This window comes from Ciconia boyciana, chromosome 9 (assembly GCF_034638445.1).
Source record: "Ciconia boyciana chromosome 9, ASM3463844v1, whole genome shotgun sequence".
In the NCBI taxonomy this organism is placed as follows: Eukaryota; Metazoa; Chordata; class Aves; order Ciconiiformes; family Ciconiidae; genus Ciconia; species Ciconia boyciana.
The window spans coordinates 34,922,849-34,937,664 of record NC_132942.1 but is presented as its reverse complement, the minus strand read 5'-3'; the positions used below and the strand labels follow the sequence as shown (position 1 = coordinate 34,937,664).

The window sequence follows — 14,816 nt, the reverse complement described above, 5'->3', positions numbered from 1 at the left end:
AAGGTACCTTGAGCATTTCTCAGTATTACTAATAGAACAGCTTTGAGAAAAATGTACTTAATGCACAAAGCACACTTATCCTTTAAATTTACCATATTAGCTTTCAATCACTGGGCCTTGAGTGCATGGGCTTTCTGGATTGCCAGTCAGAACATACATAATTTTCCTGTTATACAAGCTGGCAGCAGCACTGTTCATTTGAGCAGCTTGGAAGGAAGCAATAACACTTGAAGCTTATCTGCAAAATGAGACTAGATATTTTGCCATTTTAATAACAATGTGCATTCTCCATCATCTCCTGTTTCTCCCCTGAAGAATCTTGTTCCTGTTCCTCTTCATAGTTTGCTTTGAATTTCAGTGCCGCCTTCAACTTCATGTAACTTTTTGGCAGTATTTCATGCTAATAAGTTGCAGACTATCTTCAGAACTTGAGAGCTAATATGATGCTGTACTCAGGATGATGTAGAGAATTCCTCAGTTTACTCAACACTTTATTTACAGTGTTAGAAAATAAGGACATACTAAGTTAAGTATTTCTGAAAATTAGTTGCAAGGATCCTTTACTAGCCTTGGGATTTTGAGATTCATAGACAGAGAAATCATTCTTAATGTCTGGCAGAAGATGGGACTGAACTTCCTGTTCTCACTGTGCTTTAGTTGTCTTGCCTGTTTAGAAGAATGGTGCAAATGCATTTATGCTCTTATATGAGACTAGTAATCATGAATTTTCTGGCTACAGAAAGCAGGTTAAACACATGTTCTGTGGACTGGTTCATTGGTTTGGTTCATTTGGTCCTCTGTGTAGTGAAATGCAACCTGGACCTTTCTCACTCTGTTGAATTACAGATCTGGGTAGAGTCCTGCAACGTGCAAAAATTTTCACCATCTGGAAAAGCCTGCTTTTTAGGTCTGTATGGCTTGTACCCTAGTTCTTTTGCAGCTTTTAACCCATCTGTCCAGTGATGCAAAAAATCTGACAATATTATTATATCTTCCTCTGATGAGCTCTCAAAAACTCACCAAAGGCCAAAGACTCTTTACTACTGAAATTGGTATGAAACACTTGAAATGGGTAGTTGGCAGGAAAGTATTTACAATGTCTGAAATGAATTTATAATGTTCTAAAGACAGTTCAAACTGAAATGATGAGCTGGATTAGAGAGAGATCCTCTTGTATATACAACTTTAAATAATTTTTTAAATCAGATATTATTCAAATAGTTAGTTATTTTGTTTCCAATCACACCCCTTTTCTTACTAAAGGGGACATAGGAGATAAGACATTTCTCTAAAAGGCTTTCATAAATCCTTTTAAAGAAATGTATCTGCTTTGTACCTTCCACCAAATTGCTTTAAAATGTTTTGGCTAGTTGTTTTATTGAACACTGAGACAGACAGAAAAACTGCCATGTCATGTACTGCTGGACTGCTAGTTGAAAGTGGCATCGGATCTCCTGGAAGGCTAATATTCCACTGTAGAAAAAGAAGAAATAGAAACACTGACCTTCATAGCATGGTTAGTGTCACATACTTCTCAGCCTGCTGTGAAACCCCAGAGCCCCTTGAAGGGGTGGATGCAAACCGAATGTATTGTTACTGCTGCCCAGAGAAAGCCATTTCTGTGGGAGAGACTGCAGCCTCCTTCGTCTCGTTGAACAAACCTGATTTGTTAGCTCATTGAGTAAAGCACCAGGATCCGCTCCTGGTGCAGCCGGGTACTGTCACAGAGGGGAACAGGAAGGGATGATGTGAATTCAGCTCTCAAGTTTCTCTTCTCCCTTCTGACGGAAAGTTAATACTTTAGGTCTCCAAAAAAGGAGGCAGAAAAGCTTGTGGGTTTAGAGGCACTAAATGTAAAACCCGGGCCCATCATGTTTTAGTCAGGTTTTCTGAATTATGGAGCCCTTGTTCATTTTGCTATTATTTTTGTTTGTCTTCATTTCCCAGGGTTCCTAAGATCAAAGACAGTCAAGTGACTTGGCTCACATGGCAGCAACCATTCATGGGACAGGCTGTGCAGAAAAAGTGTATGCAGCAGAGTCAGCAACTGTAGAAAATGGTATTTCTCTCCAGCTGCAGAATTGGGGCCTTAATTATGCCTTGTGGCAAAGGGTCACAGGGGACATCTGGTTGTTGTCTTCAGAAGGTTAATGATTCCTGGAGTCTTTCTCATTGCAAGATAGGGAGCAAGTACTTTAGGGAGAGTCACTAACCAAATACTGGGTTACATAACTGTGTTTATGGAAGGACACACATTTGCTAGCAATCTTAAACATTTCATATAGATGTGTGTAGTTCAGAGATTTGCATTTCTTTTTTCAATCTGGCTCTAATATGAACCTAATTGACTCTTGAGTGAAATTACTTTCTGAGGGATAATAGACCTCCTAATACATTTTGTTTATACTTCTACATAAAAACAGTTGTCATAATTTTAAAAATACTTTAAAACATTGTATTTTATTGTAGAAAAGCATTCATCTGACTACATTCTGTGCATGGTCCAAACATGCAAACAGCTCAAATCACATATATGCGTCTCCCTACCTTCCAACTGAAAGAACAGAATTCCTTCTGCGAGCCAAATAATATATTCTGAAAGTTAAGAAACACTCTCTGTGGGATTATAGCCCAAGTTCAGTGCAGTCGTCACAACTCCTGCCACAAACCAAATCTGTTTAAAATAAACAGGGAGAAAGACATATTAAGTCTTGCATAAGCAGCAATTTTGAAACTACTGAACATGGATCTCGTATGAAGACAGCGATGCTTGTCACTGAAGCGAAAGAGTCAAAAAGGCGTGCTTGCGTGGCAGTGGGATAATTGTCTCTTTCCTACAAAGTCAGGCTCGTGATCCAAAATGTCAGAGAGGAATGTTGCATTTCTACTTAGGGGATATTCTTAATGCATCAAGTCCATCTGGGTTAAATTTAGTCTTCCACAGAACTAAAATACAGGGGCGGATGTGCAGAATATTGACACTTCCATTCACTTCAGTGGCTGAGGCATCATCTACTTCTTACTCAGAATGGTGATTTGAGAAACAATTTGTCTTTACATAGATATTCTATATAAAAAGAATTGTTAAAAAAGAGTGAAATTGTAAAGCCCAGTATCCCAGACTTAGAGTATTCCAGAAGTTAGTGTCCTAATTTGTCTCACTTCTGCATTGGTTTTTAATCTCATTAGATTTACTAAATTGGTTGAGGCACATTAGGTGCACTCCTGGAGCACATCTCCCAGTTTACTTTCATCTGAAATGAATTCAGCTCATGCACTTCAAAACTCCACTGTGTAAACCAAAACACAGTAAGTGGGAACAACCAAGAGATTTCACCTCCAAGGATGATTGGAATTAAAATCTTCTTGTAGATACATCCATTGTTTCTCCTTCTGCTATCTTCATGCAATGCATATAACAGAAAGAGCTGAGCTAATGAGTAGGTACTCAGCAATTTATTTTAACCTTTTGTTCCATGCGTGGCCCAGAGCTCTTTATTGCCTACTGTTCAACACCTGCTCTGAATCCAGAATTATTAACCTTCTCACCAGTTTTTCTGAGTGCTCCTCATAACAGTACACAGGTGCTTGGCAGGCAGTAAGTTTGCTTGCACTTCGTCTTAGTGATGTGGAAGTGTGCAGTAGTTCCCCTTCTGCAGGCAGAGGCAGACAGGCTGGAGAAGCTAGTGTAAAAGCTATTGACTCATTTCGGATTCCAAGACTGAAATTCATCAGACTCGGGATTTTTTTTTTTTAAGGGAGTTGAACATTGCTCTTGCTCAAACCCCAGCTGTTTTGACCTCTGTTACAGCTGTGAGTGCCCAGCCTTTCTGCAAATCAGACTCCAGATTGTCCAGCCAGACACTGGTAAAATGAGAGAAAATGATTAATGAACAAATGTAAAACAAATAAATAAAAATAAAAAATTGTGTTTAAAGCAAGTTGCCTAGCATCCTGCTGGGAGTCTGAGTCTGAAGCAAGAATGGTTGCTAATTCCCAGTGGCAACATTCAGGTGCGTTTGCCATGCTTGCTTTTTTGTGAAGTCTCTTGTTTCTTTTCCTGCACACTTTCAGCTTTTGCAACAGATGGAAGAGGAGTTATGTGAGGAACAGATATCTCCAGTAGTCTAGCAGGAGCTGTGCTTGCCTTGGGGTTAGTCTTCTGTAAATAAAGTAGCCCTAGAACTAAATGAACTTGGGGCTTCCTGTGGATTTGCATCTTGTGGTTGGTAGGAAGCTTTGGTTGATCTGATGGAAGCTTTTCCACTGGGCTGAGGTACTTCTGAGGCTCTCCTCCATGCGAATTCTCCTGTCTGTAGTAACGCATGAATGGATGTTGCAGTTTTGCTTGCATCAGGTCTTCTGTCTTTTAGCCAGCTTCCTACATTACAAAACGTAGCACTGGGTCTATTCCTCTGCTGAGTGTCATTGAAAATCTCCAAAAGGTTTTAGAAGTTTTATCGTAGGACTTAAAAAGTCAGCATCATCAAAAAGGCCTTGCTACTATTGAAATCCCACCCAAAGGAGTAGATGTAACTAAAGGACTGGACCATAATACATCAGGACCAAGCGTACAAGCAAAGCTCACACAGACAGTATTGATTGATATCGCCTAACTCTGGAGTCCTTGATGCTGTAACCATAAAAATACTGCTTTTAGTGTAGCTCTCCCCCACCCCTGTAATTGCCCAGGCTTAAAAAAGCAAACCGTGGTGGAAAAAAAAAGTATTGTGTAGCACAACATCAGTAGGCATAAGGCTATATAGTGTAATGGCTAATGGCAGGATCTGAGGTCTCAACTGTAATGTCTGTAGTACCTCCAGTGGACAACAGTCATGGTAGCAGTTGAAAGCCTGAACTGCGGGGCTAGATTAGACCCTTTCATGAGCAAGTTTGACATGTCTGTTGATAGTGGAAAGATCTGAAGAACTTGAAAGGGCACATGTGCATTGTTCCCAAATCCTGTCTCACCTTCATTCTTTATCCTGGTCGTGTAAGTTAGATCCAATGTCAATGTAATAGCTTTATTAACCATCATTTGTAATAAGTTACACCTGGGAGACCAGTATTGTTTGTTCTTTGTCATTAATATAAATCTATTTGAAGAAACGTTTAAAATAATTGGTTTTGTTGAAAGTACCTCTCTGAAACTTCTAGAAAACAACTTGTTGAAGAAACATGATCTAGCTTTGAAGTTAGTCCTACTCTGAGCCAGGATTTGGACCAGATACCCTCCTGGTGTCCCTCCTAGCCTAAATCACTCCATGACTCTTAAGTATGTCCTGAAACATGCAAATGAAAATGTCAGCGATGTAGAAAAAGATGCTGATGAGAATCAACGCCTGTATGCTCAACTCTAGCTCTTAACAGGGGAGGTAGTACTTTGCAAGCCAACAGATAGTGATATGCTTCAGTTTCTATGTATAAAGCACATTCATACTTAACCCAGCTTTGAGTATCACTGTTCTCATATGGATGCTTTACTGTCAGTGATACATACGAGTCTGATAGTGTTTGGGAAGTAGCTTCATTTTTTTATTCTTTAGCAAATGACTGTGTATTTATACCATGTCCAGCCTCTTGAGTGATTTCTGCTATTTATTTGGATTATTATCTTGAGCGTTTAGAGAATATTAATAATTAGAGTTCTATAAATTTAATTTCTAGTTGATGAGGACAGTATGGTTTCTATGTATAGAAAGTTTCTATATACAGTTTCTATTCATAGAAACATTGAAGTTTCTCGAATGTATTAAATCTGCTACTGTGTTGAGAAGAAATAGAAAGGAAGTATGCTTATCTTTAAGCTTTGCAATTAAAGCTATTTTGGATTAATGCACTAGATCATAAACAAAGTCTTTAAGATTAATGAGCTAAATATTGGAGCAATCACATACTTTCCATTTTCATCCCTTTGCAATTGCACACTGGGACATCTGAACATTCCTCCCTGTCTTCTCTGTAGAGTAATGGAAAGTCACAGGAGAAGGGGAAGGAAGGGAGCTTGTTGTGCTTAGCATTCCTGCTACTACTACAAAACTCGTGTATGTTTGAAAAAAGAACAGAAAAATCTTTTTTCAATCTCTAAGTTATATACGTTAGTATTTGGGAGGAGAGGGAGAAACAATTAAAACACCTCAATCAGTAAGGTCTATTGTCCTAAATTCCAGTTTAAAAAAAAGATGTCTTTGTCTAGCAAACTGCTCCCAAGGAACAGTTGAGTAAGGCCAGGTTGGCAGCCACTCAACTCCCTATCTCTACATTTATATGATTTAAAAAGCTTGTATATCCAAAGTCCCCATTGAACTGAAATTGCATTCAGACATTAGCTGCGCAGCTGGGAATATTTTCTGATTGATGTTTGTTTGTTTCAATAAAATGAAAAATAAAAAATAGTTCCAAATATGCACAGAAGTTGTTGCTCACCAAGTCAGTTTATGTGCAGTGTGAAAGCTTTCCTCCTCAGGACACTGACATTACTATAGGGTCTCCCTGTAGGATTTGTATCTCTGCATTTTGTCAAGTTGGAGCTCATGCTTAGGGGTACGTGCATATCCCCAGGTCCTGCATTTCACTATCCAAGAGAGTGAGTATTGTGTTGCCTCTGGCTTTCAGGCTTTGCTTTTCTGATAAATGCTGTTGAGGAACGTCTTGAAAGAAATCTCTGTCCCAGGACTAACATCTCTGATAATGGAAGATGGAGGTTTCTCTATATTAGGGCTGGAAGATTCTTTGCCTGTTTATAGCTTTCCCAGAACTCAAGTTTCACATAAAGACATGGGCTTTTTAAGCTCTTAAATCCTTTCTTCCAGGATCAAGGATCAACCATTGCAGACTTCATTGATGCCAGGATTGCCATATAATCTTTGAGCAAGAAAGTACAGTCAAGTAATGCTTCAAAACCATTCAAAACCAAGTACAGTCAGAAACATTTCAGGCAAAGAAGTAAACCCACGTGTCAAGCAAATAAAACATCCTTTTATTAATCACGTAGATATCATCTGATCCTTAGAGCCTACCAGGAATGGGTCCCCTTTTGCTGTAGGTACTGAATAAATGCAAAGTAGTAAGTTCCCAAAAGACTGATGGTCCCTCCTCTGTCCCTGCTCCAGCTGCCTCACCAGGTCGAGTCTTGCATTTTGCAGTTGAGAATAGGTGTCTGAAAGTGTTTCTCTCAAGTTAGCAGTAACCCTTCCACTCGGTCATTTCTTTCTCATGTTCACTAGGTTTAGGGCCAAACTGCATGAGGTGCAGAACAATTCAGAGAAAGGCATTAGACCCTTCTTGTAGGTCTAACTCTGAGGCCTTCCTTTAAAGACCAGGAGAAAAGGCCCTTGGGAGTTCACTAGGATGAACCGTGACAACTCCATGGTGTGCCACCTGCCATACACAACCTTAAAACCAGGCTCAGCATGTTAGTATTTAGGTTGCTGCTGCAGTTGTGCCTAGAGTTTGAGTGTTGACCACTCCTCTTTCTGGTTTCCCCTTGGTGGTGGAGGGCCAAAGAAAGCCTTGTGTATTTGTAGGTGCAGGATGCTAAACAAAGTTAATCCCACCTGATCTTAATCTTTGCCTTCGGGGCAGCTGTAACTGCCCAGGCATTGAGCTGCTATGTGAAACCCTATGCCCACTTTTTGTGCCTTTCTCCTGATTTATTCAGTTTTTGTTCATTGGTGTAGCTTCCTAACCAATTTGCAATGGAGGGGCCCACCTTAGCAAGTTTCCCCATGTACATCCTTCCAAGGAATGTTGTCAATTAGAAGGACAAACCAAAACAGCCGCTTTATTTACCAGTGTTTTGCCTCCTCCCCATTTGTCTGCTGCTAAAGGATTCAAGTAGTAAAGTTCATGGAGGTAGATATAAGCCCAGGAACTTAGAGGGTGAATGGTCTATATTTTTGTACAGCAGAATGTAAACTTCGGATGATGTGTACTCCTGAAAACATTTTGGTATATAAATATTGAAGCATGGTTCTTTCAGTGAGACTGTCAGGAGGAGGTAGGTTCAGTGAACAAGTACCGGTTTAATAAATAACCTATTTTATACAACAGAAAATGTGTGATTTGAATTCAAAGTAGCAGTATGATTCCCTGTTCCATGTTTTAATAACATGTCTCTAACGAAAAAAGAATAGTGGAGAATTTAGCTCAGGTAGGACAGTACTAAGACCAGGGATTAGAATAACCCAAATAATTAAAGAACTGTTTAATTGGAAACTAATAGCTAGGGTATTTGACATAACAGATCATATTACTGTCAGTTGTTTCTGTTACTAAGTTGAACAGAGTTGTGCTTAGGAACATATGCAAATTCAAAATTTGCAGCTTCACAGATTACTACTACTTTTTATCCATGTCAGTTCTGTAACTTCTTTAGAATTCAGATTTAATTTTGTTTGCTACTATTTTGAATACTGCTGTAGAGTAATTGTCACTGTATTCAACTAGGATTAAAATTTATTATACCTAAAGAAAATAATTGTAACTGTTATTAATATTTATTCCTTCCAAGTTAAGTACAAGGTTCTCATTCACTTGCCCTGGGCATCTTTTGCATGCAAGTCATATGAGTTTTATTTTATGTAGTCCAGAGTTGTACTTAGTAGAACACCATGGGGCATGCTTGTCTGTTGTGCTGTATAAAAACAGTAGCTAATTTTGATGAATTTTTAGAAAGAAATTGGACTGTGAACTGGACCTTTTGACAATAGGACAACAGGGAAGGGTGTGAGAGCACAATCTATTTGTATAATTTCAAAATGCCCATATGAATTATTCCCATTCAGATTGTCATATTTTAGGCAAAGTGCTGCAGATCATTATTAATCTGCTGTAATATCTGAAGCAAAACAATTATTCTCAGAAATAAAACATTAATGACAGAAGTTGAAGATTTTATACCAATTCCTCTGAAGAACAAATGCTTTCAGGGCATGTTGTAACCAGTACTTGATAGTCACATATCCTGCTGAATGACACCCCAGTATTATGTTTTCCCCCTTGCAGTTAAGAATGTGTTATTGTGTTAAAGACAGATTGGAAAGTAAATCTTGTCAATATATGTTTTAAAAAGCTATTTGTAGTCTGCTCTCTCTCTTCTCTATTGAATGGAGTTGGCTGTATTTTTCTTGCTAGCATTAATGTTCATAAATAAGTTTCCCTTTGAACACTAGCTCTCTGAGATTGACCCAGAAAAGGTAGTATAGCTTTCTGTGGTAAGTTAATTCTGGTTTTGTCGGTATAAATGGTTAAAGCATCAGCTACTACTTAGGAAATAAAAGCTGAAGGAACTAAAGGATGCACAGACAATGCTGACAATCAAGTTGCAATCCTTGATTCTTGCAAGATATTAGTAAATAAAAATGGTGTCATCGATTACTGGAGCTCTCGTTGTTGGCCATGTAACCTAACCTTACCCAGAATAGCAGTAACCTATGGCAAGAGGTGAAAGAAAAAGGCAATATTTTCTGTCAAATTCAGCAGATTCTCCAGTCCCTCTGTGCAAGCAGAAAGCTGTTGAAATTCAAGATTTCAGACTGCGAGTCTCACTGCAAACCTTCTGGGAGCTGCTCTTCCCTGCTTGTGACTAACGCACAGGAGCTGACCCATGCATACAGTGACCACTGCAACGTTAGGAAGACTAAAATAACACTGACTTATTTCCAAGTGTATAAAACCAGGCACTTTAAAACAGTTGGGCCTTTCTGCCCTAAAGTCCCTCTCACGTGGAGGTCTCTGAGCAGCCCTTCTGGGGGCAGTGTCTGCAGGAGCTGCCGTGGTTCGGGGGCAAACCTGCAGCTTTCCAGCCCAGCTGCACACGTGGATTTTTCTGCTGCTTGCGGTGGTTCTTCAATGGTGCTGCTTGTACAAAGCAAATACGTTTAAAAGACTTTACAGACTTAGAGTGTAAAGTGGCTCTAAGTTTTTTAGCCTTTTTCTGGTGATTGGTTTTTTGGTTTAAGGCTATTTTTAAAAAAAATCCTTTTTTCCTAATTGTAACAGGTTGTAATATTGTAAAATTGTACAATTCTGATTTTAACAGTGACTTTGGGGAAAATAACCAGCTTCCACATGGTCTGATGTGCACGGATTTTCTCCCAGTTCAGTATTCAGGAAATGCACTCATTCTACATTGTAATTTCAGTTGAAGTACAAAGTTCATGAGTCCTTCGATCTTGACACTGCATCAGCTGTAGCTGTCAGAGTGCAAACCTGCTAGACATAGATTATGCTGTTTGCCCCAAGTCTTATCTAAACAGAGTCTTTTCTAAGCTTCAAATATTGATAAGTTTCCACACTGCAATCACTCCCTCCAAGCACTTCCCTCCTTCCCCCAATCTTTTTTTCTCGTCTTTTCAATGTACACCTATTTGGAAGGAACATGCAGTAAAATTCGTAGTGTCTGCCAGCGCTGCTCAATCCCAATGCTATATCTTTCCAGTCACGGAAAAAATCCCTCCTCTTGCTCCACATCTGCATCTATTCAAATTGCTTTTCTTAAGGTTTCAGCATGGCAAACTGTTATCTTGATGTCGCCTCTGACATGTTACAGATCATCATATGCAGGGTTTATCATGGGGAGGATGGGTTTACCACTGAAACTAATGTGATACTGATGCAAAGGAAGTATCGCAATACAGCTGAATAGCACAACACTATTCAGCCTCCTGAAGAAGAGGTCCAAATTTTGGAGGCAAGGGGGACTCATCTCTATTTCTCTTTGGTAACTCCCACTCCTGTCAGGCAGGTGCATCTTCCTGGGGGACTGAGGGATGGTTTTTGGAGGAGGCCATCCTGGTTTGGAGCTGTGGCAGTGGGGCTCATAGCACAGAGCAGGCTGAAGTCTAGTAATCCCTGCAGTCAGTACTGCAGGTATCTGACACTGCAGCAAATTCAGTATAGTTCCTATCACCTTTTGGGATGGGAAAGTTAACAGGCTCTTCTCATCATATGGCAGCCAGTTACAGCCATGCCACCACTGTAAAATGCAGCCTAAAATTGCATACCTGAATTAGGCATCCATATAGCCATCTAATGCTGACTCTGTGAGGCTTACAGGTAGTTACCTATACAGCATATGAAGCTTTGAACAGCTTCACTGTTGCCCAAATGTTGTCAGTGTTTGAGTGCAGCATTTTGGTTTCTCACTCTCTGATTCCTTGCCCTGTTGCAGCATTGCCTTACCTGGTGCTACAAGAAACCAAGCTTGAAAACTGAGCAACTACTGAATATTTCATCTAGTGGGCCAAAATGAAAACATGAAAATCAGAAATACAACAAATTATTCTCTAGCACCCAAGTGAAGAGGAAAGAAATAATTGGTTTTAGTATTTAAATGATGTTTTGGTTTGTTTTTTAAACTGGGTTTGATTGGAATTTTTAAGGACCTATTGTTTTATGTCTGATACGGTCACTGTGTGTTGGCAGATTTTAATCTGTTCCAGTGGTTTGCTGGCAGGACAGGGATTGCGTGTTATGTCTGCGTTTCAGTGGCACTGCCAGGGGACATTGGGCCTTTTGCCCTTGTCTGTGGAGACTCAGAAATTAAATGTAACTTAACCTTAGCACAATTTGGGGAGAAGTTACTACAACCTTGCCATACTCTTTTTTTTTTAGTAAGATTGTGACATCTGTGCTGGCAAAACCCCCCCACCCTACAACAACAAAAAAACCCTGCTAAATCATTTGTGGTTTAATCATTGTCACATTGCAACCACAAAGTACCCTAAGTAGCGGCCAAAAAAATCCTGTTAGGCCTTTTCAGAGCACTTTCCGACCAAAGTGGCTAAATACCACACAGTCATTTTAAATTGCTTTTGTATGCTGTTTCTACTTTATGTTCTCGAATAGCTTCTAATAAAACATCAAAAAATAATGACTGGAATGAAAATACCAGTGAGTTAACACAACTGAGGAACAGTTTATAGTGTGATGTGTTATAACAACTCATCTTTTTAATTCTACTGTTTAAAAAGTTATGGTATGTTTGTTAAAAGATAGAGATGCTTGTGATTTGTGGTTTCACTAGAAGCATTTTTTTTTTTTGAACAAAAATCTCCTTTATCACTAGTGTGATCAAAGGCATCACAGATTGTTGCAGAGATCCTCATACGATGTTTCTGAGTCCCTAAACCATGATATTTTATCTGAAATTTGGTGAGTTTGGCAAACAGATAATTAGAGAGGAAATATTTTCAAGGCAGTAAAACAATACCTATTTTATCTTTTTCTTTTCTGTCACACTAGTATCTAACAATATCAGGTAACATTCAGGTTGATGGGAATAAATTTTAAAAAACCCTTTGTAGTAAACTTAATGCCTTAAGTTTGCCATTTTTAAACACAGTACCTCACATGTCTGCAAACCTCTGCTATACTGTTAGCATGGTATCTGAAAACTAATAGCCTCTGTAGTTATATATTGTTTAATTAATCCATGATCTGTTGCATTTCATTATTGGACATATCCACTGTCTGGTTGTTTCTGTATAGTTCACTCTCTGTCTCAAGGGATCTCAAACGCTTTGGTTGGTGTAAAAGGTGCTTTTTGTCCTGGCCTCTCGCCCAAGCACATGCTGCATGGTAGGTAACGAATCGCAACCTAATGAGCCGTGGTAACTGAGCTTTCCTGGGGAGCCAGTTGCTGGTTCAGTGACCTGTATTACCCAGTATCTCGTTTGGCAGAGAATTAAGAGTGGAGCAGACACATCATCAGCAGATTTTCCTGAGTGCAGACTCATTTTGGTACAAGCTGTCAAAGTCCAAGGACCCTCCAATCTAGCTTTCTAAACCTCATCTGTCAGTGGAGTATAATTGGTTTATAAATTGGCTTAAAGATAACAATGGAACTAACCTTTTTACACAAAAAGCATGTCTGCAACTATGATAAACTTCTCCAAAGCTTAAAAATAATAGTCCTGAATAATTTATCAGTGAAGCATCCTAGTGGGTGATTGGTGGTGGGAGGTTAGTGCAGGCTGGTGTTGCAAAACAGTCAGCCATTGCAGTAACTCACGTAACTGATGTTAGACCCACTTGTGTGGAAGTTGTTTTGTTGTGGTTTTCAGTTGTTTTTTTACTGCTTTGTCTCGGTACAAGAATGCTACTATGGTGTTTGACTTCTGCTGCATCAGCTTGCGGCAGGTAACAGAGGTCTCCACCGGACCACATCAATCCAAAAAACTGAAGTGCCTAAACATCAAGTAACCTCCATGAATTAAGGATTCTTTGTACAAAATATTATTCATTCAGTTTTGTTTAGTTGGTTGTTTTTCTTCGCATCTGCAAATGCTGTCCTGTTGGGCAGATTGTTCCCTGGCTGTGTGCAGAGAGGCTTTATTATTGTTTTCTTTGTTTTAACATGCTAAAGCTATCCACACATAGATGTGCACACAGATATTTGAACAGAACATAGACATCTCTGTGCTTTAGCACAGGGATTCACATATCCTCACTGCAAGTCCTTCTGGCACGTCCAGATTGTTGAATTGCACATCATGTGAGAGTACCAAAAAAATTCTGTTCATGGCTTTCCTAGTCAAGTTAGCTGTGATATTTAATTTGTCCTTCCTTCTCTGCTTCTTGCAATTATTGGAAGTTCAGTATGTACACAGGAAAAATAGATTAGCAGAATTTGTGGACTTTTGCTCTTAGAGTATACTTACTAGTTAACTTAAATGACAGTTGAGTGCAGACATGCCAGCCAGTCCAAGGGACAGTTAGGTTTGCATAGGCCATTGTATTATAAAGATTCCAATTGCCAGATAAACCTAGTACAATTTTAGGTTTAAAATAAATTTGAGGACTTGTATATCTCTGTTTGCTGTGTGTTAAATGTGTATAACATGAGTATACTTTATGTATAAAATATACTAAGATATCTTTCTTGAATTAGGATGGCTTCCTTTCTTCAGTAGGTTGTGTTCTGTAATTTTAAGTAATTGCATTATTACTGTAAAGTAGTTGTTTCTCTTAACAAACTTAATGTTTTTGAGATTATAAGAGTACTAGGAAATGTTTGAAGATTTGCATTTACATCTTCTTTCTTTGTCAAATTGCTTGTTTAAAAAAAGGGGGAAAAAACTGTGGGTACCCTATTATTAAAGTTTATTCCTAGCATGATGGGAATCAGCTCATCTCAAACAAGACAAAGATGTCACCATTTTTTAAAGTGGAGACCAGTAAGGGCACTCCACTTAGTTCACTGTCTCTAGTCAGCTCAAAAATATCATTGTATTTTGTCTTAGCACGCTAGTAATAGTCTGTGTACGTATGACTGTGTTATACAATGCTTGTAGGTTAAGTGGTTTGGAGGGGGGTGCAAAATACCACCACACTGTAGTTATAGTAGAATAAAATGTGAAGCCAGACAATAGAATAGAAAATGCAATCTATCTAGAAACATTTTTTTAAATTAGACTATTTGAACACCTATTTACTTGTAAAACAAGATTTGTACTATTTAGCAGGGCACCTCCAGCAGTAGTTGAATTTCTCTCCAGCCAGAGCTGTCCCAGTGCAATCTGCAGCTTCTGCAGCATGCATGAGAGAGCTGGAGCTGAAGTACTTCCCCTCTCTAGCAAAACTGATGGCACCAGCTAGAAGATAAGAGTGGTCTAGAGTCATTTTGCTGGGCTCTGTCCAAAGCACTGCCCTTACTCCAAGAGAGTCCAAAGCTGCAGATTTTCCATCCAGCCTCATTATTTATTTTGCAGTGGAGCTTTTTGTTGTCCTCAGTCTCTAATGAAATAGATAAGATTAATAAAAACCAAAACAGATAGAGAATGCAGAGCTCTGGGTGAGAGGAGGAGAGGGAA

General features: G+C 39.1%; 1 protein-coding gene across 1 annotated transcript in view; it reads left to right on the top strand.

Moving 5' to 3' along the window:
• PEPD (peptidase D) overlaps positions 1 to 14,816 on the top strand; it is a 145,300-nt gene that overhangs the window by 106,910 nt on the left and 23,574 nt on the right. The gene's annotated exons all lie outside the window — the stretch shown is intronic.